Source organism: Castanea sativa, chromosome 2, assembly GCF_040712315.1.
Source record: "Castanea sativa cultivar Marrone di Chiusa Pesio chromosome 2, ASM4071231v1".
Taxonomy (NCBI): Eukaryota; Viridiplantae; Streptophyta; class Magnoliopsida; order Fagales; family Fagaceae; genus Castanea; species Castanea sativa.
This window is the reverse complement of record NC_134014.1, coordinates 27,289,274-27,309,887: the sequence shown is the minus strand read 5'-3', so window position 1 is coordinate 27,309,887 and position 20,614 is coordinate 27,289,274. Positions and strand designations below refer to the sequence as shown.

Genomic DNA, 20,614 nt, shown 5'->3' with positions numbered 1-20,614 from the left:
TTTTTTTTCTTTTCCATAAATCTCTCTCTCATCGCAAAAGATAACCTTTAGTGACGAAATAATTCGTCGCCGAAGATTTAAGTTAGGGTTTTATTTATTTTAAGTCCAAAAATTCGAGTTCGAAAGTTAGGCGCCCACTCAAAAATTCGAGCACGAAACTTAATTGCTCCAAGGAAACAAAATTTTTCATTGCTAAAAGTATAACATTTTGGTGACAAAATAATTTTGTTGCTATAAGTTTACTAGGAACATATTTGGCAACGAAAATAAATTTGTCATAGAAGGTCACCATTAGCGACAAAAAATTCTTCACCAAAGGCGTTGTCACTAAAGCCAGCCACTTAAACTTTTAGTCTAGGTTTATTTTCTCATTTTTCACTTTCAGCCGCCCTTCACTCTCTCTCCCCTCACTTTCTCTCCCTTCACTCTCCCACTCCACCACTGCCACTGTCTCTTCCGATAGCCACCACCGCCGCCGCCGTCTCGACCTCCTCCCCCCTCTCTCCCCTTTGCCTCACCTTCTTTTCTTTTCCCCTTCACCTCACCATCAGACCTCCTCTCATCTCCTTCTTTGCCACCACCGCCGTACCTCCTTTCCCCCTTCCCTCCTCTCTTCCTTCCCCTTACCTTTTCTCTCGCTTTGGCATTCAATTTTGATATCATCTTCGCACTTTGGTAAGTTTCCTTTCCTTTGCTTGATTTTTTTTTTTTGTTTAATTTTTAGAATTGATTTTGTTAAGTTTTTTGGATTAATTTTTAGTTTTGATTTTGGTGAAAGTTGGTTTAATTTGGATTTGCTGAAAAGACATGAGTTTTGAGGTTTTTGCTCCTAGTGTAAATATGAGTTTATTATATTGTTAGTTTTGCCAAGTTTTATGGTTTAATTTTTAGTTTTGATTATGGTGAAATGATATAGGTTTTGAGGGTTTTGTTCTAAGTGTAAATATGGGTTTATTATATTTTTTGTTTTGCAAGGTTTTCATGGTAACTAGATGATGGTGATGAGTTTTTTGTTGTTGGAGATTCTTTGATTCTAGCAGTTCTTGGTATGAAGTTACTGCAAATTATAATTTTTATTTATTTATTTTCATTAACCATAAGGATTTTGGATGTGTGTGTGTATGTGTTTATTTTCATGAGTGTTGACCATGGAATCATTTCTCCTTTTTTTTTTTTTTTTTGCTTGCTTGCTTGCTCTATTTGGATTGAACAAAAAATTTAAAAAGGGCAACTTCACATAAATTTGTAGAGAAAACATGCTAAGTAGAGAAATTAGATTGAGACCAAGATGGGAGGGCTATTTAATTTCAAGACATATATCCTCCTTGAGGGCTTTGAGAAAATGGGATTTGGGATTTGAGCACATTGTTATTTCCTAGGCTTCGTTTGGGAGCTCATAAGGGAATGGAATGGAATAGAATGAAATAGATTTTGTAGGGAAATGAATGGAATTAAAAAATCTCATTTGGATGTTTTAAAATAAAGTAATAGAATGGAATGGAACATAAGTAACATTGTTTGGAAGTGACATTGGAAGAAATTGAATGGAATTTTTTTATAATAACATTACTATTATACCCCTCATTTTAAAGAATATAAAAAATGATTCTAGTTTAGGGAAAAAAATTATTATAGCTAAAAATCTAGTTATGTATATTTCTATGATGTAAGCAATTCATGCATCACATATTTATTGTCAACAAAATAAACATTGTCTAAAAATGCAAACAAATATCTTTTAAAAAACTCCTATAATGAGTCTTGCCAAAACAAAACAAAATAAGGCAAATCTAAAGTTGGCCAAAAAATCCCACACTTTTTAATCTTTAGGCCTAGACATTAGTGTCAATAGGACACATTTGCACTCATGATCTAGGAAACCAAAGAACATCTCCTTATACATTGGATTTTCCATAAAAAATATGTAGGCCTCCGTCTTTGAAATTGGATCAAGTCTAGTACACCCAAAGTTGCATGAACCCCAAAGTTGTGTGAACTTCAAATAAGGCCTCATCTTGGACTTCAAAGTTCTCCAAAGAAACTTCATTTTGAGATACCATAATATCAATCTCATCAATAGTGGTCGATGCAGCATATCTAGCATGTTTCTCCTTTGCAGTTTTAGCATGATCACATTTTTCTCTATCTTTAGCCCAAAGTTGTGTTATCTTAGAGTAGTTGGGCAAAGTTGTTGTCATCCACTTCTTGTCTGCAGATTTAGACTGTTACAAATCAAGAAAAATGGTAATACAACAAATATATAATTATGTAATACTTTGTAGTACTTGCTATGATAGGAAGTCTCTTTTCAGTACACCAAATGCTCTTTCAATAGCATTACGCAGTGATGCATGTCGCAAATTAAACAATTCTTTAGCATTTTCATGAGGACGAGTACAGTATTCTTTTAAATGATAACGCACTCCCCTATAAGGTGCAATCAGACGGCTTCCATTCATGTATCTTGCATTAACAAGATAATATTTACCTAATAAACAATAACAATTGTTAATTATATACTATAAATTTTTTAATTATAAAGAATACATCCTAATACGTATTTAAATTAAATTTAGGTTGTGGGATTTTCAAATTATCATTTCTAGTTAAAGCACTCTTTATTATTCTTGAATCTAAAATAGTTCCTTCCTAACCTGGAAATACATACATGAATTTCAAATCAAATGAGCATGCCATCAACACATTTTGTGTTGGATAACCCTTCTTACCTCGATATCTTGGTGCATCCTCATTAGACACTTTAACACAGACATGTGTTCCAGCAAGTGCTCCAATACAACCTTGAGATTAACATTATCTCTCAAAGACATTTATCTTAAAATATATTTATACTATACTGCTATCAAATATATAATATGAAAGCTCGGATTTGTGTGAAAACACAAGAGCTTGTTCAGACCCTCAATAAAAATTACAGCTAGATTGTTTTTACTTTAACTTAAACTAAGTGCGGAATAAGAGTAAATGAGCACAAATAGCCGATACAACTACCCTAAGCCATATTTTGCAATATCAACAATAAAAGATAATCTTAAAGAGTAGAGAAGAGAGATGCAAATACAAGATAACACAGATATGTGTTATCGAAGAAGAAACCGAAGAACTCAGCAAAAAACTTCTCCGTTGCCTCCAAGCGGTAAATTGATCCACTAGAGAATAAGTTGGAGCACACGAATAACAAAAGACTCTCCAAGCCTAGTCTACCCAATGTACTTGAGCCCTCCAAGCTCCTGTTACCAACTGGCTTCTTGGAACCTTGTTTTCTCTAGCTTTCTTGGATTCTGCAATTCGGTCCGATAGCATTCGCTAATAAATGGCTCCTTTCAATGTTTCCAGTAGCACCAAAATCTCACTTGACACTCAGATTGGGTGTGGTAAGTGTTTGAGCTATCAGTCTCTTATGGATTTAGAGATGGAGAGGTAGGAGTAGAGGAAAACCACAAGGAAATGTGTAGATGATTATGGGTATAACAATTTCTAACTCTCAAGTGTATTTTCTAGGGTTTTCTCTCTGAAAATCACTTCTTATAATATGTGGGTAATGATGGTATATATAGTGTGGGTAAAGACTTGGTTAAACAAAACATGACCTTTTAGCCAAATAGAATGTTTCGTGAGTATTTCGCAGGAAGGTCTTACCTACGAGACACTCACGAAATCCTCTAGGTTGGCATGACTTTTCGCCTTCCAGTCATGTGCTCTACACTTGGCTCTTTTGTAGGATAGCTTCTCGCGAGGCACTCGCGAAATCCATTTCTTCATCGTTTTAAGCTTTAGTCTTCACACTCTCTCACACTTATCCCCTACAATTAAAACCACATAAATACAAGGAAATATGATTGAGGAAATTACAATCAAATTTGACACGGAATTAAAGCCAACATAAAATAGTTGTAAATTAAAACTTTACAATCTCCTCCTTTGGCTATTCCATGACAAAACCTCTAAACAGATTCTAGACTTAAACGTAAGTTTGGGAACATAGGCAAAACTCACTCACACCTAATTCTAGAAGCTGTGAAGCACTTGCACCATATACACCTGTATCCTGAAACGCTTGCATACACATCAAATTTTCATTAAGCTCATGACAAGTAGAACATAAGGTATGTATAGGAACAAGTAAAATGTGATCAAAATACAATACAAGATATAAGCTATGAAGCATAACTTGATCAAACATGAACAATCATTAAGGAATGACTGCAATGAACATTTAACTAGTAAATGATCATCCGAACACGTAATGTAATTAAGAGCAATGCAAAAGTTAATTGCATGTCCAACAAGCACGATGCATTATAGAAACTAAAGCTAAAAGCGATAGAAAGCAATAAGCATCAAAACGGTTACAAAAATCAAGATACATAAACAGTACTAAAGGAAATACCAAGATTTAAACTAAAGTACTTGAAAGCTTTAAAAGAAAGCAATGTAAATATTCATAAGTTTTAAAAACTTAAAGTAAAGTAAATACTAATAAATTGTAAACTAGATAAACCAATGAACCAATGCTTCCTCTCAAGCTATGCTACTCCCCCTTTTTGACCGGAATGGCCAAAGAGACTAGAATTGTTCGAATTCTGACTCTGAATCCTCTTGTTGCTGTTGGTCCCTCATTATGTCATCAATTTGAGATGAGAGTGCAGTGATCTGGCTTCATCATGTGGGAGTCTATCATGCCACACATTTGTTCAACCCTTGCAATGAGATGATCAAGACGATCCTCCGGAGCTGATGTGAAATGCTTAATTTCTTCTTCTGTGTCTCCACCTTCTTCATCAACAGTGTCTCTTGGGATTTAGGAGACACCAACAGATGGTCTGGGGATATGGGCTTTGCTTCGGTTCGTGGTTCGAGCACCGATTGGATAATTCCTTTGCATCATGGGAAGACCCCTAGGAATCTTTACTTTTGCCCTTGTGATAAGAGCCATGACTATGCTTGGAAATGTTACGATCATCCTCGAATTCCTCTTTGTGATGCATTTGGTGAAAAGGAAGTAGATGTGGTTGCAAATGTCAATCTCCTTGTGCGTGAAGAGATCAAACAGAAATGTGGCCTTTGGTGCTGACAAGGTAGTCAAATTCTTCACTGGGTAGAGGATGAAGATCATGATATAGGCCAATTTTCTCATCTCCAGGGTGAATGGAATGGTGTGCATTGCCCTCTTGCTGATTTCACCACCAAGGATTTCCACAATTTCTCTAAGCTTTTCTCTTCTCCCATCATACTGGAGGGATGTGTGTGGAGTCGTTGGGTGAACCTCCAATATCTCTTGGATGGACTCCCTTGTGACATAGAACTCTCTTCCTTGCAACCAACAATTTATGCGATCCCTTTCCACAATGACATTGTCATAGAATTCCCTTCTGATTTCGGCATGGACATTCCCAGCTTGGTTTAGTAGCTTTGTCCACGTCCTTTCTTTGAACACTTCAGGAATAAAAGTGTGTTCTAGGGACTCAAAATATACAGTCCTTTCCAAGATGATCGACTCTTGTAGTAGTTGTTATAGGCCATTTCTGCATCAGCATCTCGGAATGCAGCCGAAGAAGTGCGAGGACATTTTGAGGACTTCTTTGTGGCTGATTTCTTAAGAGGAGACATTTGCAAGACAGACACAAACACAAAGGAACAAGGATAAAAACAAAAACAAGGAAATAAACTTGATTTGTTCCAAGTTAGTCCATAAACCAAAAGTCCTAGAAAAAACATAAAAAACATAAAACCTAATATCACAAGACCATGTTTTAAGTGCTAAATGTGTAACAACACTTATCTAGCATAATTGAAGTGCAAAACATGTCAAGTGATCAAGTGTATGCATCAAGTGTGCATGTGGTGTGCATATGTGATGCATGATCAAGCCCACTTGGGGCAAAGTGTGTAAAACACACAACTAATGTTTAAAACATGTTGAGAATGTAAAAATATGGTAATCACCAAAGTTTGGTACTCATCGGAGTCCAAAACAACAACAAAATGTCATTTGGGCATTTCATCAAACACATAGTATGCGTACAAACCACTAACATGTAAAATAATGCATGAACATGATGGAATCTTGCCTAAATACATGTTAAAATGCCACTTAAGGCCAACACAAATACAAACAAACAAACAAAATGGGACTCAGCCCAAACAAGAAAAACAAAAGATTTTGCAGAAAATTAAGTTTTCCCAACCCTTTCAAAAATAAACCCAACCCTAGAAATCCTAGAGTCTAAGACTAAATCTATGCATTCACAAGTAAAAAGATGTTGAAACATATCTTAGAAGTGTCTTAGGAGTGATTGATCTTGAGTTTTGGGTTTGATTTTGAAAGAAAACGAGTTTTGGGTGGAGAGGGGCACGAAGGAGGCAATAGAATATATTTTAAAAAACTGTCAATGTTTGCCTTTAAAGATTGCAAACATGTGCTTTTGGTGAGTAAGCTTCTCGCAAAGTTATTCGCAAAAATGGCCACTGAAGCACAAAACAGTTTTGCAGGTAGACGTTACTCACGAGACAGTCGTGAAACTCTCTGTATGAATTTCAATGATTTCTAAATTTTGCCATCCTCATTTTTACGAGAAGAGGTTAATCGCAACATACTCGTGAAAATGCCTCTGAAAGAGGTTTTTGTTAAAAATAAGAAGTAAACATTTTGGACAAAAACTCTAAACACACAAAAGCGTAAAAATAGTTTCAAAAACATATAAAACACTCAAAAATATTTTTGGATTTGATTGACAAGCAATTGAGTATATACATCACATTTGAACACGTACAAGCACACAAATAGAATAAGCATTCATTAAAACATTAGATTTGTGTGTTATGTGTGTGGACCAAGTATGAACTAGTTCATAGTCTAGTATGAAGCTTCAATGATCAATTCAATCAAGTCATATATAACTAGTACGAAATCAAGTGACCTATTTCACTTGTAGAAATGAACATATATGACCCCTCACTAATGTGATTACAATTGATTGAAAAATTTTCATTTGGCTTCCATTTTTCATACTTTTGATAAAAAAAAAAAAATTTTTGAGAAGCGATGTCATAAATTTTTTTATAGAACTTTGACAAATTAGCCTTTGACTTTGGTACCATACATTTTAATACAAGTCACTTTTCTTTTTTCCTAGTCAAATACTAGTGTGTGCGATGACTTTTACAGCTCAAAATCTCTTTTCGAGATTTGATAATGGTTGAGTTATAAGCAAAAACATAAAAGTAAATACGAGGAGATATATAGGCACAAGTCTAGGCATGCATCAAGATCAAACAAGGCTATTGAATAATCATTCATGACAAGCTTGAAGATCTATTTACAACAGTCAAAACGTAGATTTCTAGATGTCGCTTATACTTAGAAAATGTGCATACATAACAAGCTATGCTCGTAAATGCACTACGCTATTGGTATGGAGGTACTAGGCTAAACTCATATGTGATATACACAACACAAGTGATCAAAATTTTTGAGATTTTTCATTTTTTATGGGTTTTTGAATTTTTCAACACACTCAAAAACAAAACAAGCAAAGTAAGATCAATACAAACAACAAGCAAAAAACTTGAAAAAGAAACATGCTACAAACTATAAGAAATGACACGAGAAGATTGCATATGTCATGATGCATGAACCTATAACCCTAATACATTAGAAGTATTAATGCATTGGCATAGAGAGTGGTCATGCGTGAGTACCCTTCTTCACCTACACTGTATGAGTGTTTTGGGTGAGATCCTTAGATGGAGGGGTACAACCGACATAACTTTCAAACCTCGGGGTGAAGCTAGCAAGGCATAATGAAATGTTCTTCAACATCTCCAATGAGTTGACCCTCATTTTCTATTTTAGCTTGAGTTCCCTTTGGCATTCTTCTTGAATTTTCTTGGCCATGCATAGAATCAACTCTCTTGAGTGCTTGAAGCTTGAAGCAATTTGGTTTTGTGTGCCCTTGCATGCCACAATAATGACAACAATGCTTCACTTGAGATCCCCTTTGATTTTTGGGTAATGACTTCCTTTTATCCTTTGGTTTTGCACCAATGGCTCTCTTTGTAGGGGTCTCAATCTCGGGCTTCTCCACTTTGGGTTTCTTTATATTTTTGGCCGATACGAACCTCACTTCCTTCTTGGGTTCGTTGCTAGAGCTTCCTTCACCGGCATAGCCTAGACCAGTCTTGTCTTGTGAAGTTTTTTTAGAAGAAAGCATGTTGTCAAGTTTCTTAGTGGAAATGCGCTCCATTTTGACATTTGCTTGTATAATTTCAAGTTCAAGAAACTTGATTTTTGAATAGGCTTCCACCAATTCTCCCTTTAGCTCTTCATCTTCACACTTGGCCTCCTTAAGTCGAACAAGAGTGCACTTTTGCTTTTCTTCAATTTTCTTCATTTTCTTGATGGCGTTGTTAGCAACCTTGGCATATTTGCCACAATCTTTTAGCAGTGCATCATACACTTCTTGAAGGTTCTTCTCACCTTCGTTGAGGCACACATCCTCATCATTTGAACCTTCAACTTCTTCACCGTTCAAATGCACACCAAGCTCATCAACCAAGTTGCTCAATTCATCACTAGAGTCAACCACGGTAATTCCCATGAAAGCTGAATAGTTTCCCTCACTATCACTCTCTCCTTACGCATCGGGATTTGAGGTTTCAGAATCACTAAGGGTAGTGGCAAACACTTTACCCTTTCCTCTCAAATAGTTTGGACATTCCTTCTTGAGATGTCCATGACCGTTGCATTCATAGCAAACGAGTCCTTGAGTGGATGGAGAATCCTTCCCATCTTTCTACTTGAACACCCTCTTGTCATTCTTGGAGGATGAGAACTTTCCTTTGCCAAATGACTTTCCATTGTTCTTCATTTTGAGAAATTTCCGAAAGTTCTTCGCAAGAAATGCCACCTCCTTCTCTACGTCATCTTCGTTGAAGGAATCACCCATTCTCTCATTTATAGTTTTGAGAGCAAGTAATTTGCTGGACTTGTGAGAAGGCAGTTCGAGCTCATATGTTTGGAGAGATCCAATGAGTTCATGAATCTTTATCTCATCCAAATTTTTACTCTCTTCAATGGCTATGACCTTAGCTTGAAAGCTTTTGGGTAAGGATCTCAAAATCTTTTTCACTAAGCATCTTTAATCTTCTTCCCAAGATTGAGCTTGACAATCACTATCTCGTTGAGTCTCCCATAGAAGGAATCAAACTACTCATTGTCACTCATCTTAACTTCTTCAAACCGAGTAGTGAGCATTTGAAACTTGGTGTCCTTGACTTTCTTGGTACCATCATAGGTTGTCTCAAGAATAGTCCACACCTCCTTGGCGGTCTTCACATGCAAAATCTTGTGGAACTCATCAGTAGAAACACCACAGAAAATAGCATTAATTGATTTGCTATTGGCGTTCGCCAAAGCAAGAGCAGCCTTATCCCATTCGGATTTGGTAGTAGTGGGTCTTACATACCCATTCTCAATAGTATCCTATACTATCTCATCAATAGCACAAAGAAAAGCAGGCATATGTACTTTCTAAAAGGCATAATTGCTCCTATCAAAGAATCGAGGACCATTAAGAGATTGGGATCTATCCATCTCACTTGGGGTCTAGGATCACACAAGGATATTGAAATCCGAGAAGTGTACCCGTTCTGATACCAATTGAAAGCTTGGATTTGTGTGAAAACACAAGAGCTTGTTTAGACCCCCAATAAAAATTATGGCTAGATTGCTTTTACTCTAACTTAAATTAAGTGCGGAATAGGAGTAAATGCTCGCAAACAACTGATACGACTACCCTAGGCCATATTTTATGCAATGTCAACAATAAAAGATAAGCTTAAAGAGTAGGGAACAGAGATGCAAACACAGGATAACACCGAGATGTGTTATCTAAGAGGAAATCGAAGAATTCGGTGAAAAACCTTTCTGCCACCTTCCAAGCGGTAAATCGATCCACTAGAGAATAATTGGAGTACATGAATAACAAAAGACCCTCCAAGCCTAGTCTACCCAATGTACTTGAGCCCTCCAAGCTCTTGTTACCAACTGGCTTCTTGTAACCTTGTCTTCTCTAGCTTTCTCGGATCCCACAATTCAGCCTTATTGTATCTGCCAATGAATGACTCCTTCCAATGCTTCCCAGCAGCACCAAAATCTCACTTGACACTCAAATTGGGTGTGGTAAGCGTTTGGGCTATCAACTTCTCATGGATTTAGAGATGGAGAGATAGGAGTAGAGGAAAACCACAAGGAAATGTGTAGATGATTGTGGGTATAACAATCTTTAACTCTCAAGTGTATTTTCTAAGATTTTCTCTCTGAAAATCACTCCTTACAATATGTGGGTAATGAGGGTATATATAGTGTGGGTAAAGACTTGGTAAAACAAAACATGACCTTTTAGCCAAACAAAATGTTTCATGAGTATTTCGGGAGAAGGCTTTACCTACGAGACACTCGCGAAATCCTCCAAGCTGGCATGACTTTTCGCCTTCTAGTCATGTGCTTTACATGTGGCTCTTTTGCAGAATAGCTACTCGTAAGGCACTCGCGAAATCCACTTCTTCATCGTTTTAAGCTTTAGTCTTCACACTCTCTCACACTCATCCCTTACAATTATATCCACATAAATACAAGGAAATATGATCGAGGAAATTACAATCAAATTTGGCAGAAATTAAAGCAAACATAAATAGTTGTAAATTACAACTTTACATAATATATACATGATTATTTACCTTAAAATATGGATTGAACACATTGAATACATGATATACACTCTGTAGTATTTCAGGTGGCACTTGGGTTCCATCAGGTTGTCTGAGGAATTGATCGTCTAACATAATTATTAATCTTAACACATAATGAAAATGATGACTAATGGTCTTATCGGAATGACGAAAAAAGTAGGAAATTGTACAATTCTTCACATAATGTGATAGAATGTGAAGAAACTTGGCAACTTGCTCTTCAACCATGGCACGTTGTGTGTCTTGAAGATCCTTGTCTTTTAGCAAAATGTCACACAAATCTTGAAAAGCTTGTGGCTGCATGCGTATTACATTATAACATTTTTCATTAGTTCTAAGTCGATGCATTATTTCATCACAAACTAATTGTCTTTCTATGGTTGATTATGTAGGAATGTGGGGAACACGTCTTTTTAGTCATTGCCTTCGATAAATAATGTAGTACAAATAATGGCATGTAGCATGAACCAATGCTAGTTTTCACATAAAATCCGAAAAAATTATGGTCTTAAGAACCTCATCATTCAAATCCATCAAAGTAAAATTATAGTTATGTTATTAGTTGGAGTCCTAGTCAAAGAAATTATAGGTACATGTTCTATTCATTATAAAATTTGGACACTTCTATTACTACCGGAAACTGCAAATCCTATTACAAAAATTGAGATCATATTATCAGTTTTAGACTATCTTAAAAAGCAAAAAATATTATTTTGTTTTCCAAATATGGTGTACATATATTTAGTTTCTAAATTGTAAATTAGGGTTGGGTTCAAGTTACACTTGGTGTAACTCTAAGCAATATTACACCACTCGATATTTTTTAATTGGATACAAATATTGACAATTTCACCGTTAGATTACATTATCTTTGTATATTCTTTATGCTTGTAAAATTTCAAGGTGATTAAAAATTAATATCCATGTCATCAATCAATTGTTAAAATTCAAATTTTTGTAGTTTAACATAATGCATAAAATATGAGTTTATGGATCAAATGGTAAATAGCATCCGATTGACATAAAAATTGGCATGCATGCTAAGAACATATAGAACATGTAATTCAATGGTTGGATTTTCAAAATATTAATTCAATAACAAGTTATTGGGAGGTGTAACATTGCTCAGAGTTACACTAAGTGTAACTTGAACCTAATTCTATAAATTAACTATTTTTTATATTTTAACATATATTTAAATATATGAACAAGAAACTTTCACAAAAGAAAAAAAAAATCAAATATTTTAATAGCTAAGTATAGAGGAGTTTTATCAAGGTTCATAGCGGTGCACTATGCAATATGACAGTTGCATAGCATATTGAATGATAGAAATATACTAGCAAACAAATAGACAAACAAAAGTAGCAATATGACAAATCAATACTAGAAAAGCAGCAAACAAATAGACAAACAAAACTAACAATATTAAATTATAGAAATACATAAATGGTTGGGTTGATAGAAATACAAAACTGGGCATAGTTCCATTAAATTATTAAATATTAAATGATTTTTCTTGTCTTGCCATTGAATCTCTATTAAATCTCTGGGCATAGTTCCATTAATTAATAGGTAGCGAGTTGTAGATATCTCTTGGTAATTTAGAGTAAACAATATTGTAAGCAAACCTATAGTCAATAATAACTCTCTATATCTGAGTAGCTATTGTTGAAGTAACTTTTAGATATTCTGCCAGAAAGGTACTGCATAGTCACAAAAATGGCGTGATAAATTGGCATGGCTTGGAATTGAAAGATTAGCGGACAAAGAAAGACTTGAATGACTAGCATACAAAGAAAGACTTGTTAAGAGACTAGCAAAATCAATATAAAAACCTACAGAATATGATGAATCTAAAGGAAAAATTCTGGTTTTGTATCTCATACAAAACACATAGCGGAAGCAACAAACAAAGATCTATTTCATTCATGTTTGATAACGTGCACTATGTAAATTTCAGAATTTAAGAACAAGATAGTGTACCTTGGTGTGGAGAAATTCAAAACAAAGATTAGAAGCACTTGGGAACACTTTTAATCTTCACTCCAATTTCACTTTACGCCCAAGATGTGTGGTCTCTCAATCAGTTTTCAAAGGGAGAATAAAAGTGTGTCTCACACTCTCTCACACACACCGTTTTTTATTTCTCTTTTTTCACTAACAAAAATTTTGTATGTTTCTCCCTTTATAACTAACTAATTATCTAATTGGGCTGGCCTATTGGGCCTTTCCAATTGGGTTTTAGTGTGTGGCTTGGAGTGGGACCAAAAGTGACCAATAAGACACTAGCTCCAATGGGCCTTAGGCTTTTCCGTCAACTCTTGACAAGTCCAAAGTTACCATTAATTATATTTAATACCACTATATAAATATAATTGCACTTTAGGCCTTATTAATAAATTATATCCCAAGACTTTATTATACATGCAACCTCTTCATAAAATTTCGTAGTAACACAAAGTCATAAATGTAGACTGCCACATTGTAAATTACTACATCTTATCCTTGAGTACCCAGTTTAATTCTTTAAAGTTATTCATTATATATTTATGAAATCCAATTTCATAAATATATACTTTAGTAATTTCTTACTAAAGTAGTTAGGCCTAACTCTCTGAATAACTGAATCTATTAAACTTATCTCAAGGGAATATTTTATATCTCCATCAAGAGACTACGAATTCCATCTTGAGAATATATGTTCCATCAACACTAAATGTGGCTGCCCAACATACTGAGGTTTTGACCGTCACTTTAGATCTCACTCCTGATATATCAAAGTAACCTACACCTCATGATCAAGTCCATTATTCTCTCAGGATTAAGAGTTCATGCAAATAGAAGTCGTGAGATTTATTATTCATTTGATAGTCGTTAAGAGAATAATAAATCTCACAGCGGTCCTGTTCAATATGTCTTAACTCTTAAAACATATCAACATATCAACTAGAAGTCTCCACTTCCATGATCAAGAAAAACCATCTTAGTTGATACGTTATAGTCTTCGCAGAGGAAATGCCCAATTTCATCACCGACTACGAACTATAAATTCTGAGTTTACAAAGAACTTGTAATTTACATCTTCTGTGACTTTTCACATAAATCACATACAATGCATCTCATGGACTATATGATAATGCCCCATTTTCATGTTACCATTATTTTAGATAATAATAAAATAACTTTATCAATCACAATATTAAGTCATACATAATGTCATACATAATGTCATACATAATATCATACATAGCATCATACAATAGGATTTAATGGCACTAATCCTAACAGAATCAACGTGAACACAGCAGCAGCTGCGAAGAGAACGGCACAAGCATCGTGAGTAGTAGAGTGCAAGAATGATAGCTATGCTTTTTATTTATTTATTTATTTTTTTATGGCTAGTTGAGAAAAAAAAGTTGTCTTGATGTGTAAAAATGTCTGAAATTGAAGGGGTATTTTAGGAGTTTTAACAAAATTTTCATTAAACCTAAATCCATTTCCTCTCATTCTTCGGAACAAAAATTTGAGGTTTTGAGAGAAAATGGACGAATGAGTGTTCTCTTCTAACCATTCCATTCTCTCCCACTTAAGCTCCCAAATAAGGGGACGGACTTTCTATTTTCTTCGTTGAAACTCCCAAACAAGGGGAGAGAAGAATATTTTAAAAATATTCTTTTCATTCCATTTCATTTCCTTCTCCCAAACGAATGTTAAATATTTTGGGTAATGTACCCCATTGTCTTTTTCTTTCTTCTTATTTGTCTTTTTTTGAAAAAAAATAAATCAACTTGGAAGAATTGTTGGAAACAAATAATTATTGCCACTGCCTTCACATGATAACATGCTTTATGTGTAACTTATAATTTTCTAGATTTACATCAAAATAGTTTTTATTTGTCTCCAAACTGTGGACACCTCTAGAATTTTCTAGGTTTTGTTGTATATTGGGTCCTTGGCGACGTGACTTTTGTGTGATTGTGTCTCTAGGGTGGGGTGTGTGTATATGAGTCCTTTTTTCTTATTTTTATTTTAGGAGTCGCCACAAATTATTGGTTTTGTATTAGGTGTGATTGGTCACTTAGATGTTTTAATTCATTTTAAGTTACCTAATTAACTAAGTCAAATTTTAAGGGTTCATTAATTAAGGTAAACCAAAAGTCTTTGAACCAAAGATCATGGACAAGGAAGTTTGGTTATGTGTAGGGAATTTGTTAAGCACCCCACAACGCCTATTTGAAGATAGTACCTCATTTTAATTTATTTCGAATGTTAACTTTTTATGAAGAAATAAAATACTTGGCTTTTTTATTTTTTTGAATAGATCCCTTTGATTCTTTGAGACTCCAGATTATCAATGAATGTTGTGCAATCACACACTCTAAATTCCTCCTTAAAAATCCAAATCCTTTGTGGAAAAACTCATCTTTTTTCATAAACCTACCCTTCAAAAAGAATGAAGACGTTAACCCCACAAAAGCTAGTCACAGAGAAATGAAACCAGAACACCTATCCTTGGCTAAGTAAGAGTTATCAACCCTTCTTTCAGAAGGCCTTATTGAGCCCACAGCTTCTCCATGGACGTGTGAAGCTTTCTATATTAACAAGTATGCTGAACAAGTTCGAGGAAAGCTTAGATTGGTAATTAATTACCAAGATCTTAATCACTTTCTTGCAGATGACAAGTTCCCTTTGCCAAACAAAAGTATCATTTTCCAACATCTTTCCCATGCTAAAGTATTTTCAAAGTTTGATCTCAAAGCAGGATTTTGGCAATTAGGAATTCATCTAGAAGAAAGATACAAGATAGCATTTTGCATCCTAGACCACCATTACCAATGGACTGTAATGCCTTTTGGTCTTAAAAATACTCCATCTCAGTTCCAAAAAGCAATGGTAACATTGTTTCAGCCACTCTTGTCAAATGCATTAATTTATGTAGATGACATTCTCCTATCTTCCAAAGATGCAGAATCCCATGAAAAATTGCTTACTGAATTTTACAATTTAGTAAAGGCTCAAGGAATAATGCTTTCAGAAAAGAAAATGGTCATATGAGTATCCTCTATTGACTTCTTGGGTGTAAACATTTCAGATGGAAAGTATACTTTCCAGCCCCACATAGCAGTCTCTCTTACTGAATTTCCAGATAAGCTCACCAGCAACAAACAGATCCAACAGTTTCTTGGAATTGTTAATTACATGTCAGACTTCATTCCAAAAATCTCTAGACACGGGGATTTTTTAGCTAAATTACTGAAAAAATCTCCTCTAGAGTGGGATTCAGTTCATACAAAAGCAGTCCAACAATTGAAAAAATTAGCAGCAACACTTCCTTCTTTGCAGATTCCAGGACCAGGTAGACTAGTCCTGCAGACAGATGCAAGTGATGAATATTGGGCAGCAGCTCTCTTTGAAGAAGTTGATGACAAAGGAAGTATTTGTGGTTATAAAAGTGATGCATTTAACCCTTTAGAGCTTCACTACTATTCTACTTTCAAGGAAATTCTGGCAGTCAAATATAGAATCGAAAAGTTCCAGTTTCACCTCCTTGGCCACAATTTTCTTGTAGAAATGGACATGTCCTCTTTTCCTAAAATGCTCCAATTCAAAAGAAAAATGCTCCCACATCCTCAGTTACTCAGATGGTCAAATTGGTTCACAATAGTCTTTCCAAGTCAAACACATCAAAGGTAAAGATAATCTTATCTCTGATTACTTTTCTAGAAAGCCTCCAGTCCTTCATATCACAATAATTCCTCCACCTTTATGTGTATATCATATAACAAATCCATCCTCATCCTCTGGCCCTTCTACCGTAGACCCTAATGATATCCTTCATATGATAGAAACCCTTCTTCCAGAAATAAAAGAACAAATAAAAACCCTGACCCTTGAAGCCAGATCCAAAAGAATCATTAGAGTCCTCCATGATTACCTCAAAGAACACCAACGTCATTTCCTTGCCATTTTCCCAGACATTGAACAACCATGGAAAACTACATTTGCCTTTTGGACAACAAATTGGACTGTTGTACACTACCTCTACATGTGGTACTTACTCAATGAGTATTATTTGTGCCTCCATTTTGAACCAGAGTTTTATTCATATATTTTCCCTCGTGAAAATATATATTTTCACAAATTCTGGATTGAAATTTTGAAAAATGATGCTCATGATGGTCAATGGTTCAAATATTCCAAAATAGAGCACCCACGTTTTGGTCACAAAATTACTTCTGCATGTATGGTAGCCAAGCTAAATTCCAAAAATGATTTTCGGGCAGAAGGAATCCTCCACCCTATAGAAATACATTGGGTGACTAATGCTGAAGGTACTCTTCACACATACATGGGCGTGTCTTGGATATCTTGTCACTATTCCCTCACAATGGCAGAATCTCTCAATCAGGGAATCTTCCTAGACATAGTACCAGCCGACCTAGATGTTTGCAAATAGCAATGGTGGCATGAAGACCATTGGGAGATGCACAATCCTTTAATCGGCTATAATGATCCTTACTATCATAATCATGATCTAGATGCAGATGTTGATGAAGAATGGTTCCAAGGAAGAGATGGGTGAGATGACTAGATATATATATATATATATATATACACACACACACACACACAAGAGTGTCAGAAACAACTTCAAGCATAGCCACTATTATGGACTTTTCAAGCAAAGCCACTATAGTAGACTTTTCATTCACCAGCTTCTACTTTCCCTACAATATGTTTGTTGACCGTAACTATTACTTTCTGCTCACACATGTCAACCATGCAAGAAAATCTTATCCTTCTTCCCACATGATATTTACTTCTTGTCAGCAACATATCCGAAAGAGGATACCTACTGCACTAGGACCCCTGACTCCAGAGGACACTTGTCACACCATTTTTAGGACCCCTACTCTATCGGACATTTGTCAAAGATAAACTAGCCCCTACCACCTGCTGTAGAGACTTCTTATCCTCTGAATGTAAAATATTTTTGTAAATTATTGCCTATAAATAAGCCTCTTGTATCCTTAGAACGGCTGAGTTAGCCAGTGAAAGAAAACTTTATGTAATAATTCCAGTCTGATATATGTCTTCCAGTCCTGTAAAAAGCTTGTTGAATCTAATAATATCCCTCAGTTTGTTGTATCTTGTTCTGTGTTCTATTCCATACGTTCATATTATTTTCTATAGTGTTATAGAAATATATGCCATTAATAAAAGCTTGTTGGTGTTCTTTGAGGTAATCATGGAGGACTCTAATGATTCTTTTGGATCTGGCTTCAAAGAAGGGTCTTTATTTGGTCTTTTATTTCTGGAGGGTGGAGGATTCCTTCTGCCCGAACATCAAGTAGAACACCAAGGGGTTGTCCTCAAAGTTTTCGGGTAATATCTTAGGATGGAGATTTGTTGTTGCTGCTCCTGTATCAAACAAGGCTATTACTGGGATGGGTCTAGAATAAGTATCAAGAAGGATGTGAACCTGGGCTATTGGTGTGGGGCCAGTTAGTGAGGCTATAAGAGGCTGAGATGTGTAGATGGTTTGGATTTGAATCATCTTCTGAGGTAGAATAAGCCATGACTGCCAAGGCCTGGGGAGAGTAATCATTATCCAGTGAGAAGAGTGATTCAACATCTAAAAAGGGGGTATCTTCTGCATGAATCTGGGCTTGCTCCTTGGAGAACCCTCTGGGATGCAAAACGCTGTCTTGTATCTTTCTTTTGGATGGATTCCTAATTGCCAAAATCTTGCTTTGAGATCAAACTTTGAAAATACTTTAGCATGGGAAAGATGTTGGAAAATGGCACTTTTGTTTGGCAAAGGGAACTTGTCATTTGCAAGAAAGTGATTAAGATCTTGGTAATTAATTACCAATCTAAGCTTTCCTCGGACTTGTTCAGCATGCTTGTTAACATAGAAAGCTTCACACGCCCATGGACAAGTTGTGGGCTTAATAAGGCCTTCTGAAACAAGGGTTGATAACTCTTGCTTAGCCAAGGATAGGTGTTTTGGTTTCATTCCTCTATGACTAGCTTTTGTGGGGTTAACGTCTTCATTCTTTTTGAAGGGTAGGTTTATGAAAAAAGATTAGTTTTTCCACAAAGGATTTGGATTTTTAAGGAGGAATTCAGAGTGTGTGGTTGCACAACATTCATTGATAATCTGGAGTCTCAAAGAATCAAAGGGATCTATTGAGAACAAATGAGGTACTTGGGTCCAGGTGAGAAGGTGTTGTTTATGCAAAAGTCCTTTTGATGACCATCTAAGACTAGGTATTTGATGAAGGAGATCAAATCCTATGAGAAGGTCTCTGCCTGTGAGTGGGGATCTAAGGACTTGGTGTCTAATGGTAAGGGTTGGAAAGATTCTAATGCGAATGGGCTTACTTTTCCGGGCGATCAGAAATGTTTCTCCATTGGCTGTTCTGAACATCTGATGATGGGGTAACCAAAAGTTTTCGGTAATATCTTAGGATGGAGAATTGTTGCTGCTGCTCCTATATCAAACAAGGCTATTACTGGGATGGGTCTAGAATAAGTATCAAGAAGGATGTGAACCTGGGCTATTGGTGTGGGGCCAGTTAGTGGGGCTATAAGAGGCTGAGATGTGTAGATGGTTTGGATTTCTGGGTCTGAAGTAGTAACTCATACCTTCTCGTCCTCAAATTCTCTTATTGAAGATTTGAAGAAGAAAATACAGTCAGTTGAACAAGAATTGGCAACAATTGCCTCCACAGTAAAAGATTTGTCTGTCTCTTTCCCTCTCATCTGGCAAAAAGAAAAAGAAAGAAAACAATTGTTGATGCAACTCTAGTCTATGGAGAGTTCATAAAAGGTAGCTACCCAAGCTCTTCCAATGCAAGTCTACATGCCTTATCAACCTCGCCAATCATTGTATAAAGATCTGTTCATACCTTTAACCTCACCATTCTCTCCAGTTTCACCCTACCAGAACCTCCAACCATTAACCATGACACATCCTGCTCATATTCCTTTTAAACCAAGTGGAATTTTTCCCAGCATAATAAGCTCAACACCACTCCAACCAGAATCTCAAACCTGACCACAAAATGAACCATCTCCCATAAAAAAGGACAAAGAACCATTATTCCAATCCCTAGATCCAACTATTGGTGCTTCTTCAAGACCTCCAGATATGAACGTGTTGGCCATAAACTTTGATCCCCCAAACCTAATTTCATCATTTCTTAAAACTCTAACTCTTCAAGAATCAAAAGAACATTTTGTCCTCCCAGTCATTGATGACACAGATCTAGACTTGTCTGGCCTTGAATTAGACGGAATATTTATGACCAACCCAAAAGTGGAAGAAGATGATGATGTCCTTCACCCTGAATAACCACTACCACCACCAATATTTCCACCACCACCTTTCATCCTTGATCACCATACAAGATTAGCCTACTCATCAACCACAGATTCAAAGCACTTGTTTACCATTGATAATAGTCCTCCTTCAAAATGGCATGATGAGATTTTTAACATGTATTCATGGTGCACAGCTGAACTCTAGGCCCCAAATAATACTGTTGCACAGATCAGTGCCAAGTTTGTTGCAAGACTTACAGGAAGATTGAGACAATGGTGGATCAACCTTGGAGAATACAGGCAAAGGCAAGCAGCCCAGTGCAATACTCTAGAAGATTTTTTCACAATCATTCATAGTGAATTCCTTAGTTCACTGGCCCATTACACAGAGGTGGCAAGAGAAGAATTCTTACTGATGAAATGTTGCTCTTTTGAAAGAAAAGATCTGGAAAAACAATTTGACAAAATGTCAAGCCGATACTATTCCTTTAATGGAATGGATGATGTC

The 20,614-nt window shown here is 35.8% G+C and overlaps 1 long non-coding RNA gene across 1 annotated transcript in view; it reads left to right on the top strand.

Moving 5' to 3' along the window:
- Nucleotides 1-383: 383 nt before the first annotated feature.
- Nucleotides 384-20,614, top strand: part of LOC142623223 (uncharacterized) — a 39,153-nt gene continuing 18,922 nt past the window's right edge. The window contains exons 1-2 of the long non-coding RNA XR_012842081.1: nt 384-675; nt 976-1,046. This is a non-coding gene — a long non-coding RNA (uncharacterized LOC142623223). The remainder of the gene's footprint in view (nt 676-975; nt 1,047-20,614) is intronic.